A 23,141-nucleotide genomic window follows, 5' to 3' on the forward strand; every position below is an offset into this window, starting at 1 on the left:
TGAGTTTGCATCTGCATTTCCCAGAAGCTATGTCTCCAGCTGTTGTCATAGAACTGTTTAAATTAAACTAGTTTAAGATGAATCTCTTGGTTTTTCTACTAAAACTACTCTATCAATTATTCTCCTGCAGTGAAGAGTGAAAATAACTTCATGTTGTCAGGTTTAACAAAGTAAGGGAAATATAACAATATAAAGGGGGAGAGGAATGCATTTAGGTATTTTTTTTTAATGGAAAAAAGGATGCTGATCCAAGGACTTTGTAGTTTTTAAACAGAATGTAAAATGTACAGAAGCCTGGTTTGCAAAATGTCAGTCTCAGCAAGAAGAAAAGAAAATGAGCATAAGCAGCACATTGTTTCTCTGTGGTCTTGAATGGACTACATTTGTGGGGGTTTAAGTTTCCCAAGGGAAAATATGTGCTGTTTCTATAACAGTGTCCTGCTACTAATCCCTGCTTACAAGACATCTGTGTATACACAAGACACTGCTTACAAGACACTGTTTGTGTATATAGGATATATATATATATATATTCCTTCTATTGCCTTTTTTTTTTTTTTTCCTAAACTGTGGTAAGAATTAGAGCACTTTTTCACTAAAGAGCTGTGTAATGTATGATTTCCCACCAATACCGCATCCTCCTTTTGTGCCTGTTGTACCTGTGTTTAAACTGGAAAAACAAATGACTCCACTGCCAAATTTTCAACATGCATTTTTGCAAATAAATGAACTCCTGCTCATGGTCTCAACCACATCTGCTCAGGAGCATATCCAGTTTTAAGAACTACTCTCAGCTGAAGCAGATAGACCAGGGTGTACAAATTGATGCAAAGAGGCAGGCCGGTAACTACAGGTGATGTAAGAATTCTTGCAAGGTGAGGAGGTGAAGGTTTGCAGTGACTCCTCTTCTGAAGTGCTGACAGATGGTTTTTCCTATTTGCCTGAGTCATCTGTAGTAAATGATTTTACTTCTTATCTCAGTTGTGACCTTTATGGCACTTCCTTCATGTGCCAGCCGTATTTACCATCAGGTAAGGCAGGTCAATACAGCCTCACCCCCAGCTTGGAAGCATCAATCACAGATCAAACATTACAGTGTTCACAGGAGTTTCAAAATAAACAGTCTCTGCTCAAAGAGTTCCCAATCCCAGATGAATGGAATGTACTCAGACAACCAAGCAGAAGTACAGGCAAAGAGCAGAAGAGCAGGGGAAGCCCCAGATGGACACCATCCATTTTCTACTTACTGACAGGTGTACTGGGGAGGCTACTGCTGTTGCTGTGCTGGATAAGGGTCTTAGTGGGAATTTTGCCATTTTGGACCCATAGGAAAGAGGACTTTTTGTGTTAGAATGGAGGTGCATGGAGAACTATTCACTGGGGGTTTAAATAATGCCTGCATGAAGGGAGAGGAAGGTGTTGCAAGTGCAGTTTTTGAGGGAGCTGAGATAATCAGTGGCAGGGGCAAAGACAACAAGGCAAATATACCATTAGATGTGGGCAGCAAATAGTGCAATACAGCTGATGTTATAATTTGACTGAGGCCCATGTGTTTCACTTGCTGATTTTTCTGACTTCCCCTTCCCTAAAATTATCCCTGACTTCTAAAATTGCCTGAGTTCAACAGTCTGTTCCATTTATTATAAAAATTCACATAGAAAGCTCACTTGACATTCACATCTGCAAGGTTAAAAGAAGTAACTCCAGCTTAAACAGCAAGGTTCCTTTCAAGCCATGTCGACTTCTTTTTTGTGATGCAGGAGTCAGAACTCTAATTTATCTTCCTGCAACAAGACTGCCTGTCAGTATTTTGGCACAAGGAAATGACTTAATTCCTGAAATGGAGTCATTTCACCTTCTTATCTTTAGAAATATTATTAAGAACAAAGCAAGCTGGCAACAGCCATCATCCTTTCACAACAAGTTATGAGGTAGACACAGAACATTATGAAAACACTGACTTGTCACATTGCTTTGACATGCCAAGTATATTTAAATCCTACCAACTAAAGCCTAATCTCCTGGCAAACAGTTTCTGCTTAGTCAATATTACTACTTCCATCTATTTTGAGGTTCTTAAAATATTTATTATTTCAGCCCCAGTAGCAGAAAGAAGAATAATGGATATAGCTTTATCAATGCAGGCATTTCAAAGCCATTTAAAAACTTTTTGTCTATTGATCTGTGGCTCAATAGTTGAGTAGTGCTCTCAATTCTCACATTTTCCCACTAATGTTGTACCAAAATGAAATTAAAATACAGCCGGCCTGTTAGAATAAACAAAGTGTTCAAAGCAAAATTGTGGATAATACATGAATAGGAAATAAGCACTGTTGTTCTTCTTGACTGGTTGCCAAGCCAGATGCAGATGAGAAGTAACTAGCTGATTGAGGCTTTTTTCAACACTGACAGAATTCAGTGGTACAACCCACTCAGCATATGTAGAGAAGACTCTTACTGATCCCTTACTACATCATAATTCAACGTGGTGCTCAAGGTTGCAGGAATCCGTAGGAATGTGAGTAATCCCTTCAGAATGCTTAAGGATGTTGCTGAAGCCTGGATTCACAATATTCACAATATACACTTATACAATGCTTGTGTCAGTACTGCATTTAAGTCTATGTCTAACTCTCAGTTCATGCATAAATCTCTTTGAAAATATCTGGGAATTAAGCACTAGGAAATCAGCTAAGAGTTAACAGCTGAGCTGAACAATAGTACTAATCACTCAGCATCAGCTAATTTAATGAAGAGGAATATTGCCATATTTGCCTTGTGTTCAGTTTTCAGTTTGCCTTTGGGCATACTCTTCTGTGAAAACGTTTTTCTTAGAAACAAGTTCGTCTGTGCAGACTGAAACTAAAGCTAGGTTTCCTACAGATTTCTATCTCAAAGGTAATTTAGTTTCTCAGAAAGAGCAAGCTCTGAAGAGTACCCTGTGAGGAGGGTAGCTCTAAACACTTTTCCCTAAACAGATTTCTTCTGAGTTTAGCACAAGTTATGCTCATGGCATAGCTATCTCTCCTGGCAGGAAACCTCTCACATCTTCCTCTACCTGATGCCACTTCACATACCTTCAGAGTCTTAGTGTCTTTAAGATGTTTGCCTCCAACTGAAATCACCAAGTGCTTCAAGATCAAAGAGCAGGATGAGTTCACAGGCGCCATATTAAGCTGGAAATATTGAAGGGAAATATTGTTTTCAGAAAAGATTGTTTCTCCACGCATTTATATCTGTATAGGTCAGTTTACCTAGCTCTACCAAATTAAGGCCTTCTTAAGTTTACTCTCAAAATGTAAAAGCAGTAGACATGAGGATATATCAAACTCAATTATTTGAGTAGTAGTGGATAAGGAATGTAATTTATGTGCCAAAGAGTTTTAACTCAGTAAAACTCTTATTATTTGACCAATTCCAAAACCAATCAAGCAATATATTAAAAAAATCTTCTGAAAGAATTTTGCTTCTCATTATTTTCCATTCAACTTTAACTACTACTGACAGAGAAATGTATTTATGTTCCTTTTATTGACCAGAATTAGGTAGTTTATTTAGATCTTTTTCTCCAACATTAACATCTGGAAAGTTGGAACTTGAAATGTCATGACCTTTAGCTCAGTGTGTTTCTCTTTCTCTTCCACCATTTAGCAGAGATCAGTAATTTAGGAACAGTGTTACATTTTGTTCATTTTTAGGGGTAAAAATACACGGAGGCACTTTACTCCATGCCGAATTTGAAGCTATAGTCTGAAGTCTTGTTTGGAAATACTTGCTTTTGTAGGTATTGCTGTGGCTGTAATGAGGAAAGAAAATAGAAAGAACATCACCTAACTTCTATGGTAGCTTACATATAAACAGGAAAACAAAAGATGTTTTGTAAACATATGTAGCTACAGTCCATATTATGGTATAAATACCAAATCCTAAAGGATAACTTGAGAAAGACAATAAAAAGAAAAGGAGGTAATTTAAAAAGTGATATAAAGATATTTGTATCATTGCCACCTTCTTCAGTTGCACCCAGAAAGCTGAAGGCCTTGATTCTTATCAGCTGCACTCATTTTGTTCAGTGTTTGGTAAAAAGCCAGTACACTGAGAACCTGCTACAAGAAGGCAATGTAAGCATATGGGTGGAAATGGACGCTGCTAAAGGAAAGTGTTTGTTTCTGTGTTGCTTCTACCTGGAGAGAGCATGACTGTGAGACTAAAACCAACTGGGCTCTAGCACTGACTTCTAGGATAACTTTGGATTACTGAAGGGAGACACTACCAACTAATTTTCTGGTTAAATGCACTAAATGAGTGCATCTAACTGTGCAGCTACAAGAGTTAGACATGAACAGATTTTGTCCTTCTTTTCTTCTTTTTTTTTCCCCTGCCCCAAAACCAGTAGGGCACTGACTACTTTAATGGACTGTGCCTCTCCTTCAATAATTTTCTTCATTGTTCTATGTGACTTGACAGAATGAAAATGACTTGTTACTCCATGATCTGTAGAAAAGCTTAATATAATAACACCATTACCCAAATTAACATGTAGAACATTATTAACAGATAATGGTCTCTGTTCCAGCTTTTCATCTGGAAAATGGTACTTGGAATATTTCTGAACTTCAGAGAAATCATACATAGAAATTTATCAGTTTTACAAGTACCTTAGACATCACAGTGATTATGAGCATTGGAAGTTAATTGCACAGAGCCAATTAGCAGCTAAATCAGCAAGTCACCTTAATGGAGGTAGACTGTTGGCAGCCAAAAAGTCTACAGAGTTCCCAGTTAGACTGGAAAACTTGCCTATCTTGCCAGCTGCGTCTTGGCTGGAACCTGACAATATAATTTACATGATTGTCTACCTAAGACACAGAAACCTAATGCAGAAAAGTGAATGAATTCCCAGAAATATCTTCTTCCTCTTTCCACACTAATTGTCTGCTAATTTGTGGGAAAAATATGAAGGCTGAGGAAAGGGGAGAGGTTTCATCATCCTACCTGCAGAAAAGAAGACTTGGAGGAAGTTACAATTGTACTGCAGAATTCACAGCTAAAATTTAAAGAAGGACGTGTGCATTTCTTATATTCCTTATGTCCTAAAACCTCTTGAAAGTGTAATTAATGTAAGGAAACTGTCTCTGCTAATGGATCATCTGTGTTCTGCACTGCATGCTCCCATCACTGCTGAAAAGGGTTTGTCAAGACTGGGAAGAAAGGGTGTAATTTGTTAATATTCCCTTGGGCACAGACACTGACATTTTACATAGTACCCAATAGCATCCAAATTCCCCACTTTTGCAAGCAGCTTGGTTCCCAAACACCTAGCTGGAGGTCTATGAACTCTGCAAATCACCCCAGTGTACACACAGCTTGATAAACAGAGAAAGAAATAGGTTATATCCACCCTTCCTCTGTATGCTATGGAAACCATAGCATTTAGTACAACTTCCATTTTGCATTCACAGAATAAATGTGATTCAATTTACCAAGAGCATAAATGGTCTCTGGGAGTAAACAGAGCAATATTTGTATTCCTTATTCAATGCATCCCATGAAAATATGTGAATAAGAAAATTTGTTGCATGGCTGCATTATTTGCCTGGAAAAGAAGCAATCAATTTTCCATCCTCATTCTGCCAAGAAGACTAATTCAGTAAGAGGAAAGCAACACGGGACTTACTTTAAGTTAGGTATGTATTAGTGTGCCCCCACAAACTGAGACATAATACAGGAAAAGATAAACGTGGTCACAGCCTGCAATACCCTGTGGCAGCACGAGGCAAAAAAGATTTGCTGTCCATTGCCATTCCTGGCAATTTAATAACATCTAGGAGAAACTCAAATGAACTTTTTTGAACTTTTACTCAGATTTGAAGATGAGTCATAGTTCCCTAGTTTGTAATATACAACTTGGACACTGGTGCTGTACAATTCCAGCTTGATATTATGAATCATCTTCTAGTACACTCTAAGATTTCCTATGTAAAAAGCCATGAGTATTTCTGCATGTCTGTATGTATTCATTTCTCTCTGCATAAACAGTTAGTCTAAACATATTTTCTCTTTTCACAAATAAAATATCCAATACATGCATCACTCTTAAAACGTATTTTCTCCCAAACCAGTCCTAATGTAGATGGGGTAAAAAGTGGAATATCCTCAGAAGTTAGGAAAGGAAACCAGAAATGAACTTCATCATCAAAACTGAGAGACAGAAAGAAGCTTTGTGTGAAGGAGACATGTTCTCTTTAGGGGTATCAGGATCTCTATTTCACAGTGTTTGGTCAGACAGCCAAAGGAAAACGGAGTCCATTTCATGTTTTAGAGGTGAAATGATGAAGCAAGAGGTCTGACATAGAAAACTTGGTGTCCTGAAAATACTTTGTTCCAGTCCAGTCTAGGGGTGTAGGAACGTTGAATTTGGGACTAGTGCACAAACATCCATGAAGTTGCATTACTTCCTGTGAGGTCTAAGGAAAAGAAATTTTTTTGGTGCAAAATTTACTTCCTTGAGAAGGTAAAGTTATGATACCACAAGACTGGGACTATAAGAAAAAAGGTAGCCTTGGAGACTTGGCAGTAATCCTAGGGTCTAAGGCAGTTGGATGGTCTTTGCCTTTCTTGTATGTGCCCAAAAGGATTGGAGTCAAGGAAGTATATGAGGAAAAACAAAGAAATGGCAATGGAGCAAATCTTGCTGCAGTAACCAGAGAGTTTAGGCCAGAATGAGGTACCCCAAAAAGCTGGCTGGGAGCTATTGTAGAGATGGGACATTTGGAAAATGCAGAAATGAGCTGCAGGTTTGCTGACAACAACTTCTGCTTTAGAATCCAATTCCAAACCAAATACTAAGTGTTTTTAACCAGCCCACAAAAGGAAACTTGTTATGCTATATTTTTCTTAATGCTTATGTAGTTTTAGATACTTGAATACTTTCTCAAGGGCTCACTGGAAAGTCCAGAGCTGGACACAGTATTTGTGTTTGCTAAGACTCCATCCATTGTAGCTCACTGCAGTAGGAAACAGTAGCACTAGCACAAAAAAACCCAAAAGAATCAGCCGATGAGCAGTAACTATAAGGATAGAATGCTATGTCCCTCACATTAGTGGCAATACAAAGGTAATGAGCTCTCCAGATTTTCTACTGGAAGCGAGAATGATCATCCCCTTAAAACCCCTGCAATGTTTTTTATTTATATAGCCTAGTTTAATCTTACAAATGCAGGAACAAGATGTCCATGATTCATGATTTGTAATTAATGCAATCACAACCCACTAGGTAGACATCCTTAAGACAGTGTTTTTCAGTCTGTTTTCTGTGAACAGTGGTCTTCAGATCCCTTTCAGGTAGCAAAAACCACTCTGCAGCATAAGCCCAAGTACAGAGCTGAGGTTCATACAGGCAAGGAGAATTCATGAAAAAGGTCTCTTCTTTCCTCAAAGTACAGTACCTAAATGCTCTACTAAATTGTTCTGGAAGGGGACAGTTTGTGTGTTCATCATACACAGAGACTCAGAGTGGGATTTTCAGTGTGCTTAAGCATATAAGCTATATCTCACTCTGCAACTGCAAAACAGCAGACACACTCTCTCTGCTTGTCAGTAGTTTCAGTACCATTTTCACTGTAGGATGTGGTCCTGTGGTTTTTTTCACATTCCAATGGACCACCTGGGACCCTGAGAATTTAGTAACAAAGATGATATGCCCTCATTTCATCTGCATCTCAATCACTTTAACACTCTGAAGCCAGATATATCTTTTTTTAGTTTGTATTTTGTGGAGTTACAAAGTATTTTCACTAGATGTGTTGATTCTTGTCCAAAGAATTTGAGTATTTCCTTATATAGCCTTTAGGGACTTAATAGGTTTTAGTTCATAAATCCTCTTGCTTCCAAAGCAGAGGAAAAACTAACTACAACATGCCTATAAATATGCAATACAGTGTGCAATGATTATTCCTTTGCAGTGTATATGTACATTTAAAATCACAAGCAGGCACCAGACTTCTGTTCCTAAGTCATCCAGGAGTGTTTTTGAATGCCATCCCTCAGGTTTGGGCCCCTGGACATCCTCGGAAAGGAAATAAGAAATATTAATGTAACATCTTAGTGACAATCCTATCTCCCCAAATTCACCCCAGATCACGCAATTTTAAACTAAGATGGAATCCGTTGTTCTGTTTGGTTTTCCTGGCTAGTAAGTAATTTCTGAAAGCATTAAAAGTGATGAATAGACCTTATATGCCCTGTCTTTATCAAAGGCATCGTTTTCTCATTTCAATAGACACACACAGCCTGAACTTGATTCCACTTACCCACCCACAGATTTCCACATAGGAGGTCCACATTTACCACTTCTATTCTTTTAAAAGGAGCTGTCATTCCTTCAGATCTTTGCATACAAATGTTTTTCCTGACTAGACATCTGTGTGACTAAAATGAAAGCATTTCCTTTCAGCTGTTTTTTTGCCAGTATCTTTTTACTCCTCCTTTCACCTGCAATATAATTTCTCTAACCCTGTGCTGAGACTTGCACTGTGCAGCTAAATTACTGCACCATCACAGCTCTGCTGATACCAGTAGGACTGTATGGAGATTATCAAGATTTGTATGGGCAACTACAGCACTTTGAGGGCTGTAAGACAAAAATGCAGTATGGCCTGGGCTCATATGCTAGAGCACCCATGTGGTATTTGGAAGAAACAGCAAAAAGAACAACAAAATTCTAATGCTGGTAACTTTTCTAGTCAGCCAAGTGAAATGCAGATTAGGCAAGTATCTTCAGACATCTTCGCTCTCTTACAGCTGAGTGGTTGAGTACTTTGGTGTCAATTTACATTTGCAGGTCTTTGAGCCAAAGCAATTTTAATCTGTGACCTTCTTCATCTGAGGAAGTTACTGTTACTTGGAACATTACACCATTTGCTTTATACAGCATCATTAATACTGAGATTAGCTCAGTTGGTGAGAGTTTGGTGCTAATAATGCCAAGGTTGTGGGTTTGATCTCCATAGTCACTTTGAATGGAGAGCCATTCACTTAAGACTTGGACTCAATGATCCTTGAGGGTCCCTTCCAACTTAGAATATTCTGCAATTGTGTGTAATAGCAGGGAAGGTGGAGGGCAAATGCCCTGTTAGCTTCTTGCCATGTGTACAGAAGTAGGTCTAAAGAAAGTGCACATCTTTACATCAGTCCCAGGAAGAAAAATGGGACATAACTGTCCAATTATAGCGATAATTGGATTAAATTTCATGACTGCATTCTTGCACACTGGTATGCATTTTAGGTATTATTCATGCCATCTATTTTAGGCGCCTTGTTGTAGGTATGTAAGATACAAAGTCATCCTCCCTATGCTCAATTTATAGCCAATAGAGCAAAACACTCCAAGCAGCTCTATACTTGGGCTTAAGTTTCACTGACTTGTACAGAAGGATTCAATTCCTAATTTAGTTCTCTAAAGTTGACTATATAAATCCCTCCAGTGTTCGTACATCACCAAATATGTCAGGATTACTATTTTTTTTTGACAACTAAGAACCTAATCTTCCTCCATTTCAATCAGACCTCAGAAGGCTCTGACTCAAATCCCATCCCCAAATACAAAGTTTTACAGAGAAGGTGTTTCTCAGAATCTTTCAATTTGTTTATTTTTAAGCATAGCAAGGCATAGCAATGTTACCTGATGGAAAGTGCAGGATTATTTCTTTTGTGCTCAGATTTGTTTCTTAATTGCCATCTGGAATTTGTCCAAGATTTTATAGCCACTGCCCAAAAGACAATTTGTTCATAGAATCACAGAATCATTTAGATTGGAAAAGGTCATCAAGTCCAGCCTAATGCTGCCAACTCTATCATTAAATCATGTCCCTGCATATCACATCTACATGTCTTTTAAATACTTCTAGGTATGGTGATTAACCCCTTCCCTGGCCAGTGTGTTCCAATGCTTGACCACCTTTTCTGTGAAGAAATATTTCCTAATATCCAAACTAAACTTCCCCTGGCACAACCTGGGGCCATTTTCTCTCATTCTATTGCTTGATACTTGGGAGACTAGACTGCCCCCCAAGTTTCTACAATATCCTTTCAGGTAGTTGCAGAGATCTAAATGGGATCTGGAATAAAAGTGTAGTTTAAGTGACAAATATTACTCCAAACCTGTGCATTAGCACTACAGCTGCATGATTAGCCTTGAAGGAGAATCTTTAGGGTCATAGAAGTGATTAGGTTAGAAAAGAACTTCAAGATTTTTAAGTAGGTATAAGTGCTGTGCCTCACTGTGTTGGTGGAAAGAAGCATCTGAAATTACTGAAGGATGCAATGTGGGTCTGATTCTGTTTCTGCACACATGAAATACACACACCCCCCAAAAATCCAAAAGAAGCTTGAAGGTAGGTCACATATTTCTCTACTCCTATTATGTTAGCAGGCAGTAGCAAGAAAGGAAGAGTGAAGACCTACTAAACAAGATTTTTACAAGTCAGACTTTTCTGCTACTTCTTAAGGAATACGGATAACAGCACTGAAAAGCATAAGTGGTTGACTGTTCCAGTTTCTTTGAGGTTACTGATAACAAACAAAAGGAATTTTTTCTTTCAAGACATTTTTACTTTCATTGTAAACTAGCAAAAGAGAACAATAGACAAAATGCTATTCAAATATGTCAGAAGCCTGACACTAGAAGAGGGGAATAAGGGGTTTTCTGCATGAAGAAACAGTTTACTTTGAAATTGTGGGAACTTGAAGATGCGTGACAAAAAAGAGACATTTATTTATCTCCTAAAAAAAAAAAAACAACAAAAAACGAACCCTGTATACATTTTGAGATTATATTGGTTTTTTGATGGATATTTTCTAGTCTTCAATGGAAGAACTGATTTCTATATATTTTTGTTTCCAGCTCCCATAGGCAGGGAGAAAACCAGGAGCTGATGCTACCTATGGAAAGGATGGAGAGGCCTCTTAGAAAATGGCTTTCCCATGCTACAGGGATAGGGACTTTATAATCAATCACTGGTTTTCTAATGTGTTATGGGAGTGCTGGAGTTACTGCTATATTACTAGTAAGTCCAGAGAAAAAATTTAGGTTATATTAAATATGGTAATTTCAGTGCTCATTAGGACACTGTCTCTCCAGTGATATCTGATAGGTCAGCTGAAATACAAGAAATGTCATTTGCTGCTCAGTCTTCTCTGTTTTAATGAAACATGCTTTTAGAAACCAAGGGGACATTCTCTATTATTTAAATCCTTTTCTCAAGAACTGCAAGGTCACAGCTGTTTGCTCATGGAAGTCAGTAGCCTTCCCTGTAAAAGGGCTGAAAAACAGAGTGGCTTTTCCCCTCATCCTTAGCATGGAATCCAGAGTCACCACTCCTGAGGACAGCTTTGTACATAACCCTGGTAAAGTAGGGTCTTCCAGTGTTTTGTCCATCTTTCTAAAAGGAGGATACCATGAACACTTCTTCAATGTTTCATTCAGAGAATCAATTTAAATTTAGATTCCTGTTCATCCCTGTCAGAAGCACATGCAGGCACACAGCAAGCTTGACATATTTTAAGTACTGAGCTTGTTAGATGGCACACTCCATTTGAAGTAATCCTCACTGTACTGGGTCCATGATACCCATGACGACTCTACTACAGCACCAATCCACTCATGGAATCCATGCATTTCTAATCTCTGCTGGTCTGCTCTGATGAGGTTTTACAGTGTTGTGATACTCAAATATCAGATAAATTTCTTTGTGTCAAAGAGTTATTAGTGGCAAATCTCACTGCTCTAAGACAGGAACTCTAATGAAATTTTAATGCACAAAAGACAGCACCGTGATAAAACTACCCACCTGAAATCTTTGCTTTGCCAAGGTGTCTAATCTAATATTAATGAGTGACAACCACATCAGTTGCACATCAACCTAGTTTCTCTGAAGTGTCCTCTCATAATATGCTGTAAAATCTTCCCTAGCAAACACTGAAGCTGCTTAGACAAACAAATCAGTAATGTATCCTGTGCCTTTGCAACCTGGCTCTAAGTGAAGACTGCCTCTAAGTCTCACTGCATGGGTATGCTGGTACTTACAGCTTGCCAAGTTCAATGGGATACCACAATGTGGTATTCATCAAGTGCCTCCCAAATTCCCAGTAAATAAATAAATAAAGGTGTGTTCCAAATAGAGCACCTCAGGTATTTCTCAAAGGCACTTACATGTCTACCAAATGCTTGTTAAACCAAAAAGTTTTTGAGTACTGTGGGCATGTAGCACCTCAGCTTACTGGTTGTAAGTTGTACAGGGACCTGGTTGTAGAATGGGTGAGACAAGGTTCAGTGTTGGCCATTTTCTGAGGCCTTGGAGAAAATGGATAGTTGATGGAAATCAGCATGGAATTGTTTTGCACTTGTCTGGGGCAGGGAAAAGTGTTTGTATATTACTTCAAGTATGGATTTTCTGTCAGTAATGGAATTAAAAGAATGTTTTGCACCCTGAAGATACCTTACTGTAAGTGCATACCATGTCCAAAGGCATGGAGCATGAAACAACTTGTATACTTAAACTGAATTTCAGCCCTCTGCCTACTAACTTCTTTCGGTTATGGTGGAGGCATAAACTCCATCACTGAAAGTAACTTTTAAATGCTCTTATTGGGAGGAACACTCACACTCCTATCTAGACCAGTTATCCAATTATCAAATATCTACATTTAGAGCTGGAAGTGGAGGATGGGGAGGGGAGCAGTGGAGAGGAGGAAATGAAGGCAGTACAATTTGCTCATTATTAAAGTGGAGTCCCTAATACACCAAAATACACCAGAAGGGAAAGTAATTTCCATTTTAGGGGAAATGGTACACTAATAGAGAAATTGTTATTTGGGATAAAGATCTTGAGGCCAACTGAAAAAGTAAATCCTATGTTGACAACTTGATACTGACTAGAGTGGTGCCTATTGTCTGTGTGAAGGTCTTAGATATTCCAACATATCCTGCATCCTTCATAAGTGCAATTTGCAGAAATATTTCTTAAGGCCACAAAAGCTGTAGACAGTATAAAATTAATGCTTAGTTTACACAAGAAATAGGAAAGAGAGAAAAAAAGATGAAGATAATTACAGCAAAATTTACAGAAAGTAAAGTTGGTGAAAAAATTCTCCAGGACACTACAAGGATTGACAATACTTATTCAACTGTTGAACTCTACAGCAAGTCTTGTTGCTCTCCTCTTTCTGGGGGAAGCTCCAGGTCACCTGCACAGGGTCTGATTTTGAGAGAGAGCACATCCTCAGGTGTGCTTCCAATTCTTCAGGTAAAGGAGAAAACTCATATGTCTGAACATAACATTGATGGATGTTGCCAGGCAAGGGATGACCTTAGGAGATGGGAAGATTGCTGTTTAATGCAACCAGAAACTAAAGCACTATGCCACTTTCTCAGTGAACATCAGGGATATCTTTCAAGTGGCTCCTTTATTATTCTACCTGGTAAAGCATACACAGCACATGGGCACAGAAAATGCTCTTGCCCTCTGTGGCCTCGCAGGTCTCCCAGAACTCTCACTTTGGGGGCAGATTCACATTAGCAGATGAACCAAAGCACTTTTGCAGGACTGGACATCTCCAGAGACTCCATGTTTTGGGAGAACACCCATTAGTAGAAGGGGAATGCTTCAGAATGCTCTGAAAAGGTTCCTTCTGTAGGAGATCAGAGTTTACTCCAGAAAGAATGTATGTGCCACCTGCCAGTCATTGAGCTTCCCAGGAACCCACACTCAGACTCCTAACTCCTTGAGCTGGAGGGAGACTCAGAGTCAAACCAGACCACAGTGACTGGCAGGAGAGCACAGGCTGTGAGCTGGAAAGCCACGACACCAACTCCAAGAGAGCACATCTCAATATATTACAATGCATTAGAAATATTAAGGCACTTCAGCTTGTGTAGTTTAGAAGTTAGGAGCACAAAGGGCATTTGCCTTTTAATAATGTTTTTATGAGCTGCCTGAGTGGCTTGCAAGCAGTTCAATATCCATTGCTGCATACCATTACTGCTGTATTTTCTAGAAGACTGCTTGGGAGACACAAGAAAGAAAATTACCGTGATCAAAGTCAAATTACAATACACAATTGCATTTCTGTGAATGCTCTATCCAGCTAATACAAATAGACTGGAAAAAATCGATTCAACAAGATTGTCGGAAAAACAAAGCCGTGCTTCCAAAACCATGCCCCTTGGGGGTATGCTTTTAAATAACTCTGTGCTTACATGGTTTATAATGTCAATGAGAATTTGAAAGAATCTGTAAAAGGGAATGGTTTTGAGTTCTTCTATTGGATGTCTTTGTATGCAGATAATATCACAAAAAAATATTTTGCTTTTGCTCAAGACTAATTTGATTCTGAAATGTCATAAATCAATGGACTCCTGCAAGACAGAGTTTTGCATTTTCAACTGTATTTCCAAATCCTTAAACACCCACTCATTAGTATACCAAATACATTTTCAAATGAGTGCTTTGGTATGTTAGCATTGTTGTAAGCTAACAATATTTCCACAATACATTTCTTGTGCCTTGCAGAAAATATTCTTGAAATGATAGTGGTTATAAATTCTTCATATTGCTGAATTTATGAAGCCTGTGGATTATGCTATTTATTCCTCACAAAGATTGTTCCCTACCTAAATAATTTTATGATTCTAAGACGTTTGTAAAAATATTCACATCCCTTCTTGACAATTAATTGCTTCAGAAGTAGATAAACATACTTGGATCTTCATTAATTTTTTCCCACAGTCACATTTTCAGTGTGAATTATAAATAAACACAAAACTTCATATTCATTCATTATTTGGGAAGACATTCCAATTTCAGAAGTACTTTGCTGGGATGTTGACTGACAGGATGTGGAAAAGGCGCAAGCCAATTGATTTTAGCTTTCAAATTAGAGTTGTTGTTTACACTCTTTATAGTCAATCAATCTCAGTGAATTACCTGCACAGAAAATCCAGATATTTGGTATTAATCTCAAAGATACTCATGGATTTTTGGTCAGGAAAAGAAGCCAGACATTTTGAAAAAACTAATGTCGTTTATGATTTTAGCATGCTGGGGTTTCAATTTTGGGTTGTAACTGCAACCTTGACACAGCTGCTGCCTGGCTGGCTTAGCCCTTAAACTAAAACTTAGATGAAATCCAAATACTTTTGACACTGGTGGGGAACTTTGTCTCCATTATATCAAAGCTCTGTGTAGGTCTTGGAGGGTTTTCGTGCCCTTATGTTAGTCTCAGGTTGAACTCTTTGGGAAGAGTGTCTACATCCAATATTGTCAGAGAGGTCTGACTTGGCCACACTGACAACATCTGATGCACTAGCTCCATGCAGTAACATAGTCCAGATGTGGTGCATGGGGGACATAGGCACAGCCTTTATCCATATTAGCAACGTTGTTTGGGAAAACAGAGCAGCAGCATCTCTAAGTCTGGCTGGAAAAACAATGGTTCTGTTTAATGGATCTTTTCATAAATTACTTTCTTCAAAACCTCACATTTTTCGAGCAAGGCAGAGTGCAAGAACAAGTGGGGTTTTATTCTTCTCACATGTAGTGACGCACAGGGAAACATGAAGGGCAAGAGGTGAACTCGGGGTGTTCTATGGGGCTCCAGAGCAAAAGCAGACATTAGAATGGTTTAGGAAGGTTATTTTGATAACCTTAGGAAGGTTATTTTGATAGCCTTTCCTGTGGCCTGGTGGTAGCCCTGAATATGTTTTGTAGATACACTTGACAGTCAAGGGACTAAACCGTGCATTTTCTACATCAGCAGCAGTCAGCTTTTGCTGTGCCAATTTATGTCAGTTTATAGGAAGCCTTAATTCTTGTTTTGACAGCTACAGAATTGTTCTATGGCCCTGAAGGACTGATTATGGTTTTCCTACCTTCAGCCTTTTTCAGACATTCAAATCCTAATGACAGTTGTGCTATGTTTGGTTTTAGTTTTGTTTTTAATAAAAGGTGCTTGGCAGATAAGTGGTACAATCCTTTGGGTCCAACATTTCAGCATTAAGGGGGGAAATGGATTTCTTTCTGAATTACTTGAAAAATATTACCTCTAAATTTTATGGATTCCTGTTTGGTTCCTGGATGGATATCCAGACAGGATTGTCATCTGACATAGAGGACATTTATTTTACAGTTAGTCTACATGAGAGTTTGACTTCTATTGTTAAATGAAGGTAGGTGTGTGGAGTTTGCTACCTGGCTTCTTCACATGCTGGCAGTAAAATGCTGAGAAACAGGATTCTGGTGCAGGTGCAGTGCTGCCAACAACATGGCCATAATGACTGTGCTTTACTTGGAATCATCACTTAGGATCTCATTAGCTCCCATTAAAAGACATGCCTTTAAACTTTTGACATTAGATGTGCAAATACATCATTAACACCTTTTAGTCCATCATCTGTACTGCAGCACTTCTAGTTGCAATTGATCAGAAATTTGTTCTGGAAATAACCTTTGCATGCACTAAAGCTTCATTAAGAAGATAGGGGTTTTTCTATTCCCCTCCTGCATATTAAAGCAGTGATATTTATTTACTTAGATTGTCTTTGTGTCACTAACAATAACACTGACACATTTCCTTTTACCCATCTTTGCTAAGGGCTGTAGGGCGACATATCCAACATTTTCATGTGGTACTTCATCACCTGCCAACATGTCTGACCCACGTTCATGTGTTTTACAGGTTTTCTCTGGAGAGTCGCTTCCTTTAACTCCATTGCCTAGCTGGTTACCAAATGTTTACAAATGATTAACAGGATTTATGGAATTCAGGTCAAAGATATCATGTGGCACTACAGAGACTTAGTTGCTCTATTAGGAACAAATGCTTAGAAGTCCATTTTGGCCATGTTCAGCTCAATTATAGGACTGAGATCCAGACCACATGTAACGAATTTTCAGCCTGTTCTGGCACTGCACCACATTTAATGGAAAACAGCTCAGTGTGCATTTGCCTGATCTACCTTTTCCACATGATGATTTTATATGGGAATTTGCCAATGAAACTTACCAGTGTGTTTTTGTTCACGCTATGAACAAACACCAGGGCAGACAAAGCAGATAGAAAAATGGAAATGAACATTATTCTGCTATTCTGCAATGGCAAGCCTAATCTTCAACAAAAATTGAGCTTCTGCATGGAATATCACTGCTTGAGCACCATGGGAGTCTGATTTACAGTTTGCCATAAGGGAAGAAAGAAGGCTTTATCCTTACCATTCCTACTTAGACTAAAGTATCTGCATCAGTGGTATCTGAGCCAACTAAGGCAGCATTGTAAGAAGTGTGGGTAATGACTACGGTGACCTGGGTGCCTGAAATGCACCAACAGAAAATACTCCTAGGATAGTCCACATTTTGTAGATGAGAATAATCATGCAGTTGCTGTTGTGACCAAGACATTAACATGCAGTCCTTCAAATACTTGAGGCAAAAAGTTGGCAAAAGGATCAGTATAGAGGATTCAGAAGAAATAGCTGAAGAATCTATATACAAAATGTTGGGGAAGGGAAGAATTAAGATGGACTTATTTGGTACTTGGTGTCTTAGAAGATAATTCTTTTTCTGGAAAACCTTAATAGTACAGGCACCACTTGAAATATATAAAGCAGCAATGAGTTACAAACAATGTGATTCCTATGTCTTTTGAGGAGGCATATCCTTGTTTTTCTGTGTTTAAGTAAGAATTCATCCACAGGAGTGTGTCTTCTGCATTTACACTGAGACTCCCCTATGCAGGGTTTTTTCCCCCCACTGTTTTTGTTCTTTCTACCTGTTCTACTTTGCCCAAAGGAGAGAGGGGGCTTAAATTACTGAAGTGCATTTGAAATATAATTTCCCAACAGGTAAATAACAGTGATGAGACACTTGTTTAAATTTGACTTCCATATTCAGGCATGGATAAGTCACATCTTCATATACTTAGAGAAGCTTGATTGCTATTTCAAAACCTACAGCCACAGGTTGTGGTTTTTGTAGTTTTGCTTTTACTTATTGCACAAGCAGCTGCTGAAACTCTTTGTCCACTATTCAAACCCCAGTGTGAAACTGCATTCAGCTGATTTTATACGGTCTGTTAAAAAAAATTCTCTCTTTGCACAGAATGAAGCACTGAGCAACTGCATGCAACAAAATGAGACAAGATGAGACAGTGGTCTCATCTATGTGCAAGTAACACAAGATGGAAAGAGGAAACTTCATCCTAGGGCGCAGAATTATCATCAATTTCATCTGCCCCCGCATATTCCCCCGAAGGGCAGCTGCCAATCTCAAACCACAGTATCTGCAGAGGTCTGAAGAAAGGGGCATTTAAGTGAAAATTACTTACCTTTACTTTCTTGACTAAATCATAAATTTTACTAGAAAACAATTCTCCAGTCATTTCTTCAACTTTGTAGGAGGAACCAGTTTTTCTGAATAATAAGACCACTGCTGATGTGATGACCAAGCCCTCTTTTTTGCCCACCCCTGCACTGTATTTGATGTGCTGCTGCTGTTCCTCCTATCCCACCCTGTTTTGGTGGGTGCCATGCTCCTTCCTGGCAGAACTGCTGGATCAGTCCAGCCCCCTCCAGCTGTACCCCCAGAGCAATGGCGCGATAGGAAGTGATGGTAGGAAGAGATATATTAATAAAGGCAAATTAGACAAAACCTTAGTGCCTTTCACAATGGCAGGGCATGCTGAGTTTTAATTCCTAGAGATCTGATCTCCAACTTTCTTGTAAGTGCTGTTTCTTAAGAGGTTGGTATGGTGCAGTATATGCTTTTCTCAGCCCTTCGTCTTTCAACCTGGATGAGCTATGGAGTGAGGCTGGGGCCTCACTGCATCCATCCTTTACAACATCTAGCCTAACAGAGCCTGCCTCATCTCATGAGAAAGTGGATCTCAGAGCAGAAATATAAGAAATGCAACAAATAAATTAGATGCTCACACAGTTCAACAAAATTTCCTGTCATTTCCTATGAGCCAGAAAGAGAAAGAAAGCACCACTTCTGCCACAAAAAAAAAAAAAAAAAATCCACATAGCTTTAACAGGTCAATTGAACAGGTTTTCTCTTGACAATTTTCAAATGAGTTTTGCTTCATCCATTACATTTGGTGTTCTGTTCCAGACTGCCAGGTTTGAAGGAGAAAATGCCCAATAGCAGCACAGTACACATTGCTGGTACCTGTGGTAAAACTGCTGCCTCACGTGTGCTCCAATGCAGGCACCACAATGGAACAAAGTGCTTTTGGTTGTCCTTGCTGATTGCCCACAAAAACTTAATACACTCCAAAATTTGGCTCACACTTTCTGTCCCTTTGCCAGAGATTATCTGGCAGAGAGCTGGGATCCTTGCACTGTGTAAGAGCAATCATATCTGCTTCACATCAACACTTCTAAAATAGTTGAATTCAGGGTTGGCAGGTTCATGGCAGCTCCTGGGGTTGCCAGCCATCCTCCCTATTGGCCCTATCTCCAGCATGGTACCCGGATGCTTACAATGCTGGAGCAAGGGGCTGCAAACAACCATGAACTCAGACAAATGCACCTGGGGGGACTGTGAAGAGGAGGAGAACGTTGTCAAAGCATGAGGGTGACTCTTGCACCCAGGCCCCTCGCATCCACCCTGCTCCATGTGCAGCCCCTCACTGCACCATGACTACGTGGAGAGGCCACACACCAGGTTCTTGTGGCTCAGCATTTAAAGGGCTAAAATGTAATAATTTGAAAATGCATCTTCTAAGTGTCTTACAAGCATCTTCTACAGATGCCCAGAGCAGGGACACAACCTATTTCACTATCAGCTCCTCAGTGAGACCAGAGGGCTGGGTATATTTTTTAGGTAATGAGGTTACCGAATTATTTCTAGTGCAGTGAATACTTGCAAAGCCACCTGTGAAATTTTCAGTGGAAAGCACAGACTATGGGAAGAGTGGGAGAAAACAAGCTGCAGGGGTGTCTGCAGGAAATAGGGCAGCTTCTCCTGCTCTCTCTGCCCTGTGCCTTTACTCAAAGCAACCTTCAGGACCCCTAAGAGGACCTAATTTAAATTGCTTGCATTCTCAGGCCTGTAAAAATATCAGATATGGGTTTTGTTAACTTGCAAGGGAAGTTCATAGCACTGACTCTGATTAGCTGACAGCACATCAAGCGTGATACAGAGCACCAAGGGCAGATAGCAGTAGCTGCCTCATCAGTTCAAAAATCATGGACAGGAACTTATTTTTGTCATAGAGCAATGATGCCATTTTTGTTTTTAAGGGTCTATCACTCTGTTGCAGCCAGGTGTTAGTGAACTGCTGCTTCTGATTCTACCAGAGCATATGCTCCTTGGGGAGTGGTAGGTGATGGGAATGCACATCATGAGGTCCAAAAAAAAAGTGCCATATGAAATGCTCAGCCCTGACCAGGAGCTTGCACCCCTTGTCTTGCCTTGCAAAATGTTATGTTGCCTTATGCATCTTGGTGCCATCTACAAAGCAGAACAAAATATACCTTGTTAAAATGGAATCACTCTGTAAGTGACATGAAAAGAGAGAAGGTATTTTAGTAAGAGGCACAGCTTCACCAAGAAGTCATGGATCACCACGTCCAACTTAATAGAACTGTTCTCATCAGAGGAAAATGAAACTGCAGCTGTCGTGTGGAGCTTTTTAACCCGTCACAGCTTACCAGCAATCTGCTCTCCACTTCTGACAGAAAAGACTTTCATCCTCAGGGTAAGTGTCTTGAGGCAAGAGTGGTGTCAGTACTAATAATCAAATGATAGAGATATTTTCTTGCAGACTTGCTAGTGCAGATTTTTGTCTGAACCTCCTAAGTTGTAGCAAAAGGAATATCCTGAAGTCTGCATAAGGTACATCCCTTTGGAAATACCATCAAGTCAATGAATTTCTATGAACATATTATCTGAGACAGTTGTAACCTGTCTATTCCCATACCAGATCACTAATTACCTTCATTTGCTTTCTATAATAGACTTTTTTCTCTGTGGAGGGCTTTTTGACACAAAAATTTGTTTCACTCACAGCAACTGCAAGCTGATATTCAGATTTGTCCCTCCAAGGACAGTGATTTCTCTTTTACGTTTCTGAGATCAGTCATATGAGGCAGTCCCCACCACCCAAGCTACTGCAATCACCTCCTGAACCAAGTAGTTCCTGGGCTCAAAAGTGTAGAGGCACTCAGTCATGGCCATAAAAATATCCAAAGGCATTTTGCCGAGCATGGTGGAAACCTGGGTTATGTTGGCCTTTAGGGCCCAGAATTTTCACAGGTTGTTTCAGTACCTGACATATTTCCCAACAACAGATGCTGTAGCTCTATATTCAGCATGTTTCAGTCTCCTCTGGGAACAACAGGGTGCTTCTCCTTCTCAGGCATTTTCTTGGCCTTTCTGATAAATGCTGTCTAAAAAGGCTGCATTTTGAAATGCTGACAGGTTTGTAAAGACAGAGACTAGTTCTGCCTTTGAGGACTGGTTGTGGCCATGGTGGCAACAGGGAGGAGGCAGACAAAGGTTTGCAGACCTGTCTAGTTGCGTAAACCCCACGAGACCGTTCTTCCCTTCCTTTGCCCAGGCAAAGCCATCTTTATTCCCTACCTCCCTCTACTTTTTCTTATTATTGAAATCTCATGGAATTTTTCCTTTACATTTTTTTTTGGGAAAATCCACTTCCCCTCAAGAGCACCCTTCTTCCATTCCTATCACACTGGTGCCATGCGCTCTCTTCAATAAGGAGTTGCTTCATCTGTATCCTTCTTTGAATATACATTTGTCTTAAAAGTCACAAATTATCACTTGCTGACATCTTTATTTTGTATCAAAAGAGAATATATTTCATTAATTTAATTTCTGCCTATTTTTCTGAGTAATTAAATGAGCCTATAACCCCACTGTTGCCTAGCAATGCTGACATAGAACCACAGTAAACACACCACTGCTTAGTAAAAAAATCTAGAAGACTGTTAAGAAGGCAGTGTCAATGACAAGCTTGCACACAGCTATGAGTGAAGGTTGTTTAGGACAGTTTTCAGAAATCATCTTGGTGCCATTTGGCCCAGGAACCCTCATCAGTGAAAGAACACAAGTATCTAACATGCAAGCCACCACCAGCTTTGTAAGGAGTGGTGAGGATACTCAAAGTAATGACGACGCTGGGTTTAGAGCAATGTATTGGCTATGTTAGCTTTCTCTACCTGACATTCCCCACCTAGCGTGCAGTGATGCAATCCAGTGACACGGCTTGAGGTGCAAGCTTGCCAAAAGCAGGGAATGTGTGATCTGCTGAGATCATTTCATTGGTTTCATTGCTGAAACCAGCTGACTTCCATGTGCTGACCTCTATAACAGCACTTCAAATTGCATGGCAAATGAGGATTTCAGGATGCTGTGGTCGTGGATGTAATTGCATCTGAGATGATACAAGGGTGAGGAGGATTCATTTACCAGTGGCAAAATGTCTACTGGCAATTCATGATCTCTGTACCAGGTTTATAGTGCTGGCATGTTGGGGCTTTGTGTAAAAAGGGGCTTGTAAGATAAAATGTTGTACAGGTGTGAAGAACATAAAGTCTAGTTATTGAGGGTGTGATGACCATAAGATAACAGAATAATGAGCAGCACATTCAGTGTCTAAATCACTAATAAAAGTTTGCACTTGGTACTTGTGGCTCTGGGGAGTATATAGCAATTCTTTGTCATAGTTTTCAGGTTTGCTGCATTTTTCCCTTCCTGCTGTCTGATCATCAGCACAAAGCACATTATTTACTTGGTGGCCCTATATAAAGTCTGCAGGACAAATCCTCTAGAGGTGTGTGGTTGGGTCATACTAAGAAAGCCTGGTCCTTTGTAGAGATGGGATAAGAAATGCCCTCTGCAGCAGGCAGCAGAGGACTGAAGGATCCTCTGAGAAAAGTTAGTCTGGTACTTTTAGGATAAAAAAGACAAGAGATATTTCTAAAACCTGAGGAGGGCATGGGGACATTGAGTGGGAGAATGTTTATATAATTAAAGGACATTGAGAAATCTGGCTAAATTTGGCCCACACACGTAGCTGGGTGCATTGGCTTTGGTGTGCATGTGTGTTGTGTTCAGGGGCACGTG

General features: G+C 39.6%; 1 protein-coding gene across 1 annotated transcript in view; it reads left to right on the plus strand.

The window, feature by feature from the left end:
* Positions 1-23,141, plus strand: part of NPSR1 (neuropeptide S receptor 1) — a 56,154-nt gene that overhangs the window by 13,155 nt on the left and 19,858 nt on the right. The window lies entirely within an intron of this gene.

The sequence above is a fragment of the Aphelocoma coerulescens genome, chromosome 2 (assembly GCF_041296385.1).
Source record: "Aphelocoma coerulescens isolate FSJ_1873_10779 chromosome 2, UR_Acoe_1.0, whole genome shotgun sequence".
Classification (NCBI taxonomy): Eukaryota; Metazoa; Chordata; class Aves; order Passeriformes; family Corvidae; genus Aphelocoma; species Aphelocoma coerulescens.